This window comes from Peromyscus californicus, unplaced genomic scaffold, assembly GCF_007827085.1.
Source record: "Peromyscus californicus insignis strain IS unplaced genomic scaffold, ASM782708v3 Scaffold_1__1_contigs__length_55948999, whole genome shotgun sequence".
Classification (NCBI taxonomy): Eukaryota; Metazoa; Chordata; class Mammalia; order Rodentia; family Cricetidae; genus Peromyscus; species Peromyscus californicus.
The window spans coordinates 10,921,347-10,928,832 of NW_026294492.1; positions in this window are offsets into that span (position 1 = coordinate 10,921,347).

Below are 7,486 nucleotides of genomic sequence, written 5' to 3' on the forward strand. Positions count from 1 at the left end.
CCCCCCTGCCCCCCTTACAGGGTTTTTATTCTGTAGCCCTGGCTGGCCTGTAGCTAACAGAAATCCACCTGCTTCTGCCTCCAAATTCTGGGATTAAAGGAGTATGATGCCACCCTTGGCCTGAGGCGAGCTCCAGTCTCCTCCATCCTCAGTCTTGGAAAGCTGCCAAAACGAGCAGTGGTCAAATGAAATAGCCCAAAGCACTCTGGGAGGAGGTCAGAGAAACACGTGGAATAAAATGCTCCCTCAATTTCTAGGGAAAGGTGAGCCCTATTTACCAAGAGGAATTGCAAATTCAGGCACCTGCATGTAGATTGGGACCTTCCTCCTCTAGGATCGCAGCCCCGGGAATGCAATCCCTGAGCGTCTCTTGCTTCCTGTGGGTGAGACCACCTGGGCATAAGCCAGTTGTGGGTCGAGGAGTGCATTCCTCAGAAATTAAAGATGGATTCCTTCATATAAAAAACACAGGATGGAAGGTAAGTAGACCTTCCAGGGGCCTGTAGCAAGAGTATTTACATGTATTTAACTTGGTGGAAAACCTGTGGCTAACCCAGGGAGCTGAAGGGCTTGGAGAACAAGGTACTCGGACCCACGGCCTCCTGAAGAGAACGGGGTCTATCATGTTAATGGATTGCCGCCTCTTATTCAGGACAGGACAAAGGGCCTGGAGTTTGGGACTGGGAGTTTGTTTTGGGGTCCTTTAATATGGAGATGCCCTTCCCAAAGGTAAGGAGGAGGGCCCTGGCTGGAGTCACCCCACAAGCGAGTCCTAACCAGCCTGGCATGAGTGGGGGTGGGGTTGAGACTCCCCACGAGGGTGATGCTCTCATCGTTTGTGGCTCCCCTAATAGCACATGAAAAAGTCACCGAAGCCAGCGGAGGAAGTGATGTTATGTTTCGGCAACTTAGTGAACCGCCAGGCTCCCCAGCCTCACCTGAGCCACTTCACACTTTCCCCTAGAACCACAGGGTTAGCAGGGATGATAAAACTCCAAACTCTCCTCCTCAGCCGGGCTAGGGAAGGTGAGATGTGCGCTTCGGAATGAGGTGGGGAGGGGTGGGGGAGGGGGGAGGGTCTGGGTGTCCCTGCTGACTTGCCTCTGCCTATCTCTTGGGGTCCTAGTTAGGGTCACTATTGCTGTGATGAAACACCATATGACCAAAGCAACTTGAGGAGGAAAGGGTTTATTGGGTTTATGCTTCCACAGCTCTGTTCGTCATGGAAGGAAGTCAGGACAGGAACTCCAACGGGGCAGGGACCTGGAGGCAGGAGCTGATGCAAAGAACATGGAGGGGCCCTGTTTACAGGCTTGCTCCCCATGACTTGCTCAACCTGCTTTCTTATAGAACCCAGGGCCACCTGCCCAGGTGTGGCCCCACCCATGATGGGCTGGGTCCTCCCCCATCAATCCCTAATGAAGAAAATAGCCTACAGACTTGCCTACAAGCCTGATTTTTTTTTTAAGTGTAAGTCCCATTTTATTTTTCCAAGGTGTTTTTTCTTCTGTCTTTATGAAGCCACCTCTTCACAGGGACTTTGGTAGAGGTCATGGTGCAGCACCAGCAGGTCTAAATCGTGGTGGGGGTGTTTGGTCTTTGCGGGCTTCACGGGATCGATTCCTGACTATGAATAGCACAGCTCACAGTAATGCAGCTTCACATAGAGTTTGGGAAGCACTTAAGCGTCGAAGACACTTGCTTTGGATATGTCCCTGACAGCAGCGGCCTCTACAATGTTCCGAATGATGAACTTCTTAATGACCTTGTCTTTGGGCACACACCATTGTTTCTTCTTCTTTTTTTTTTTTTTTTTTTTTTTTGGTCGTCTTGGAGCCAAGACCCGAAGAAAGAGCACAAGCCTGATCTTATGGAGGCATTTTTCTCAGTTGAGGTTCCTTCTTCTCTGGTCACTCTAGCTTATGTCAACTAGCCAGCACACTTGGGGAAGGCGAGGCATGCAAAGTAGGATCTGGATACAGAGAGCCTTGCCATGGCAGGAAGGGTGTGAGGTGGCCTTGAGAGTGAGGGCGAAAGGGCCTGGTGGATGGAGAGGCGGACTCGATGTAGGTGTGTGAACAGCAGCGTGTGTTCGAGCCACCAATAAGCCCCAGAGAGGCAGGAAGAGATGAGTGTGCTTATGGATCCTCCTAGTTGGCAGGGGGACCAGCCTGAGTGAAAATGAGACATCCCTTGCTGCTGGGGTGGAATTTGCTGCTGCGTAGACATGTTTCCTCCATGTAGTATTGTCTCAGTGGTGCTCAGTGGCCTCACTAGTGAGGAGACATTGTGTCTCCTTTTAGGGATGCAGATGGATTATTCCTAGTCACAGTGGGGAGACCCAGATGCCGGTATCTGGGGCTCTGGAGGTGGGTTTGACCACCATAGAGTTTCTGCTTCCTAAAGGCTTGGCCCATGCTGCACTTACCTCTTCTTTCTGCTCTACCCTTATCTCAGGGGACCCTTCGCACATCTGTCTTCTGGGCATCAGGTGAAGGGCACCAACTTCACCAAATCCTCATGCTTCCCAAGACGCTTTGCTCTCTTCTGAGCACCGACCTTATCAAGCACTTTTCCTGTAGCTCTTGGTGTCTGGAAAAAAATCCTTCCTCTTCAGTCAAGGTCATTATGAAACAGCTAGACAGTGCAATATAAAAAAGAAAAAGGGAATAGTCGCTAGCAACTCACCTTCAGAGACAGCAACTGTTGAAATTTTGGTATGAATCTTTCTAGACTTTTCCACATCCACACAAACACACATAAAAATGCCTATTCTATATCCGTGGAAGGTCATTCCTTAATATTCTGAAAGTAATTATGTGAGGGTTTAATCTCTTATTAAGGATAAAGGGGTCTCTTGGCTCGCAGGGGCACACAGAGACTGAGGCATCCATCAGGGAGCCTATACGGGTCTGCAGTAGGTCCTCTGCATATATGTTATGGTTGTGTAGCTTGGTGTTCTTGTGAGACTTCTGACAGTGGGAGTGGGGGTGTTTCTGACTCTTTCATCTGCTCTTGGGACCCTTTTCTTGCCTCGCCCAGCATTGAAATGAGGGTTTGTGCCTAGTCTTATTGTATCTTGTTATGCCGTATTTGATGGATATCCCCGGGAGGTCTGTTCTTTCCTGAAGGGAAGCAGAGGAAGAGTGGATCTTTGGGGGAAGGGAAGAGGAGTGGGAGGAGTGAAGGAGTGAAGAAGGGGAAACTGGGGTCAGGACATATTAGAAACAAAAACATCAATCAATCAATAGATAAGAATAAAGGGGCCTCTTACCTTTGTGTATTCTGCCTCCTCTGGAATAGGTTGTGTACAGCAGTAAGTGATGAAGAAATGATTAAGTAAGTTCGGGGGCTAGTTTTTTTGTTTGTTTGTTTGTTTATTGAATTAAGCTTTCACATAACCCAGGATGATTGCCAACTCACTGTGCGTCTGGTCTTGAACTCCTGATCTACTGGATGTTACCAGGCCGGCTTTGAATTCACTATGCAGCCAAGGATGATCTTGAACTTCTGATCTCCCTGCCTCCCCCACCAGGTTGCTAGTGCTGGGATTACAGGAACATGCCCTTGGGGCTGGTTTTATGCCATGCTGGGGAGCAAGCATGGCAGGCAATCACTCTACCAACTGAGCCGGGGCTCTTCCTCTTAGCGGGGGAAAGGGTGTTATTATTTGTTTGTTTGGAGGCAGGGTTTCCCTGTGTAGCCCTGGCTGTCCTGGAACTCACTCCGTAGACCAGGCTGGCCTCGAACTCACAGAGATCCACCTCCTTTGCCTCCCCAGACTTGTTGGTTTGTTTTCCACAGCATTTCCCTAGATATACCAGCTGGTCTGGAGTTTACTGTGAATCCTGGACTGGCCTTGAACTCACAGAAGCCTCATCCTACCAAATACTGGGATTACAGATGTGCACCTCCATACCTAAGTGGATCTTTCTTTATCTACTTAAAAAATGAGAATGTATTGGGCTGTGAGGAAGGCCCTTTCCTATTCCAGTCATCAGAAGACTTCTGAGGGTCACCATAGAGGGAAGGGGAGGAGGAGGGAGGAGGAAACGTAGGGGCGGGGAGGAATGAGTGTGTTCAGCCATCTTTCCCCTTTAGCCTGACTCCCACGGAAGCCCACAGAACAGTTCCACTCACATTCAGGGTGCATCTTCTATCTTCCACAGAGATTCTAAGTCCAGTCAAGTAGGAAATGGAGATTAAGCCATCACAGCTATCTGTCTACCCACTCCCATCAATGAGACCACCCTTGGGACAATGAATTGCCTTGTCCCGTGACCTTGTATGTGTCCTGGCACTATTGAGGATGAGATGCCATCCCCACACTTGTTGGGGGTGTGTGGGGAGGTGTGGCACAAGTGTACGTGTGATACCCCCACTTCTCTGGCCTTCTTTTCTTCTCTCATGAATGTCAGCGTGCATCTCAGAGGCAGATGCTCTGGGCTCCCGGACTAGTGGGGCAGGTGCAGTTGGAGAGGGGCCAACACAGGGTTCTAAGTATTAGGTGTCAAAGTGGTGCCCAAGAGATGTAGGTTCCGGTCAAGTGCAGGAGAAAGCTTTCCTCCACTCTCTCTTCTGTCACAGAGTTCCCCACCAAGCTCACCTGCCCACGACACAGTGCCTGTCCTTACAGGCCACTCTCTTTGGACTGTTTTCTCTACTTTCTCCTGGGCAAATGAACCTTGATTCTTTGCAAGCGATCACTTCTGCTCTCTGCAACCACGCTGGGCAGAACTGCCTCTCCCACAGCACCCCACTGAGGAGTCCCTGTGGTCACCCGGTGTCGAGACGCTGTGCTCAGTGTCTTCTCCAGGTGGACTATGAGCTTCTTGAGTGTGGGGTGGTGGCATTGACCCGATTTGTTGCGGGAGAATGATATTTTATCCCTATCTGGCTTCTGTCTGCCGAGTGCCTCTGTGTGGTATGTCGGTCTGCAAGGTTGTAACCGGAGGATGGCCGCCATCCCCTCATGCATTGTTGCCTTTCTGATGTAACAGGTGCAGGCTGCCTCAGTAAGGGCTGGAGATATAGCTCATACAGTAGGATGCTTGCACATACTCCAAAGAGAGGGGCCTGCAATAGCTAACAATACTTGTTCCGGCAGCCACCCTGCAGTAGGAAGGTAAGCTTGCTTGGCGCTCTGTGTAATAGACCAGAGAATTGATTAACCGGCGCTGCGTGGTGCCTTGAGCCTGTAATCCCTATACTTGGGTGGTAGAGGCATGAAGATCCAGAGTCCAAGGCCATCATCCTCTCCTACGTAAGTGAGTGAATGCCAAGCCAGCCTGGGCTATGTAAAAACCCGTCTTGAAGTAAATAAATAAATAAATAAATAAGAAATAAATAAATAGATAGAGATAAACACCTAGTGGGTTTGAATTATTGTGAGGAGATAAATTAATACAGTGGTAACATTCACAATAAGCATTCACTAAGTGTTAGCAATTACTTTCACAATATTTAAAAAACCTAGCCAACCTGGCAAAGAGTTTGCAGAAACAACCTGAGTAGATACAGCCCAAACTTGGGGATTCCCACACCTGCCAGGCATGTGGCCTCTTTCACAGTCGTATCAATTCATGTCTCTCCTCTGACATGTTACCACACACTCTGAGCAGGCCTTGGGCAAGGAGATGGGAAAGGCCCCCAGCTCAGAGCCTCTGTGGTAGGTGGTCCAGAGTCACTGGCAAGAACTCTATGGAGTCCACTCACTGGTATGTCCTTTCTTCAGAGCCAGTGGCCTCTTCTGTAAAAGGCACAGGAATCCCAGCCTCACAGGAGTAAATGAAATAAAGGCTTAAGGTAAATTACAAATACTACCAAATGTAACGGGTTACAACTAGCTATTAGCTCAATTTGCATAATCTTCGCCTGAGATGGGTAGAGATATTCCAAGGTAGAACTTCCAGCCACCTGCTCTTAGAACTTCACAACTTTCCCCTTTCCCCTGCTACCTTAGAGCCCGGGAACTGGATGGGCTGAAATAGTCCTAGGTAGACCTTTCTAGAGAGCCTTGTGCACACCTTTCCCCGGGAGGGCTTTCCTTAGACACTGACTGTCTCAGGGTGGATGGACAGGCCTCTGCCCAGCTCTTTGGAGTTGGTGGCTTGGTCTGGGACTATCTCATCTCTTCCTGTCCTGGGGCCAAGCCCTAATCGCTTCTTTCACAGCCTTTGTGCGGCCGTCTTTCACTGGGGCCCCCGACACAAAGCCCGGGTGAGCTGAGGTCAGATTTTCAACCTTCGGCTCTGGATTTCCTGTCTTTTGTGGAGTGGACGATAGATTATACCACCCAGCTTCCCGTCATTTCAGCACAGGGGGCTCCCCTGTCCTGGCACCAGCCCACTCCAGGAGGCTGGGAAATCCTTTTTGGAACAGGAAGGCAGAGGATCTGCCTTCATGCCCAGCTGCTCAGACCCTCTTATTGTGGAACATTTTTTTTTTTTTTTTTTTTTTTTTTTTTGAGGTCTCCGGTCATTGAAAAGGAATTCGAAAGGCTGGGCAGATAGATGGCTTAGGACGTAAAGAGCTTGCAATATAAGCGTAAGGGCCTGAGTTTGGATCCCCTGCACCCATGCCAAGCCAGACTTGGTAGCATGCATCTGTAATCCTGGACTCGTATAGCAAGATGAGAATAGACGGGAGAATCTCCCGAAGCTGGAGCCAGCCAGCCTTGGTGAATGCAGCGACAAACAAGAGGCCGTGTCCCCAAACAAGGTAGACCTCGTGGACTGATACCAGAGGGTGTCCTCTGACACTTGTGAGTGCTGTAGCAAGTGCACACCTGCATTCTCACACACACGAGCACACACTACCACACCCACACAAACATCCTCCCCCCACGCGCGCGCGCGCACACACACACACACACACACACACACACACACACACACACACACCATCCATCTTTATACATATACAGATACTACCTCCCCGTTCACAATTTTGTTTTCGTTTTTGTTTTTCGAGACGGGGTTTCTCTGGATAGCCTTGACTGTTCTGGAACTCGTTTCATAGACCAGGTTGGCCTCAGACTCCCAGAGATCCGCCTGCCTCTGCCTCTGCCTCTTGAGTGCTGGGATTAAAGGTGTGCACCACTACCGCCCAGCCATAAATATTTTTATTTTAATTTTATTTTTGCACAATTTTTTAAAAAAAATTTACTTCTTACAGGATTTGAAGTCTGATAGCATTCTAAATATAACTCAGAACAATATAGGATATATATAGTGTTCCCATTTTAAAAAGAAAAAGGGAAAGAAAAAAGGGTCAGTCCTGTGGTTCAGCAGGTGAGAGCTCTTTCTATGCAAAAACCTGCAACCTCTGTTCATTCCCCACCCAGATCCCATGATGGAAGGAGTAAACTGAGTCCTGAAGCTGTCTTCTGACCTTGACACATGTCCCATAACACATGTGTACCCTTTGCCATGCACACATACACCCTAATAATAATAAAGTTTACATATACATTATATATATATAT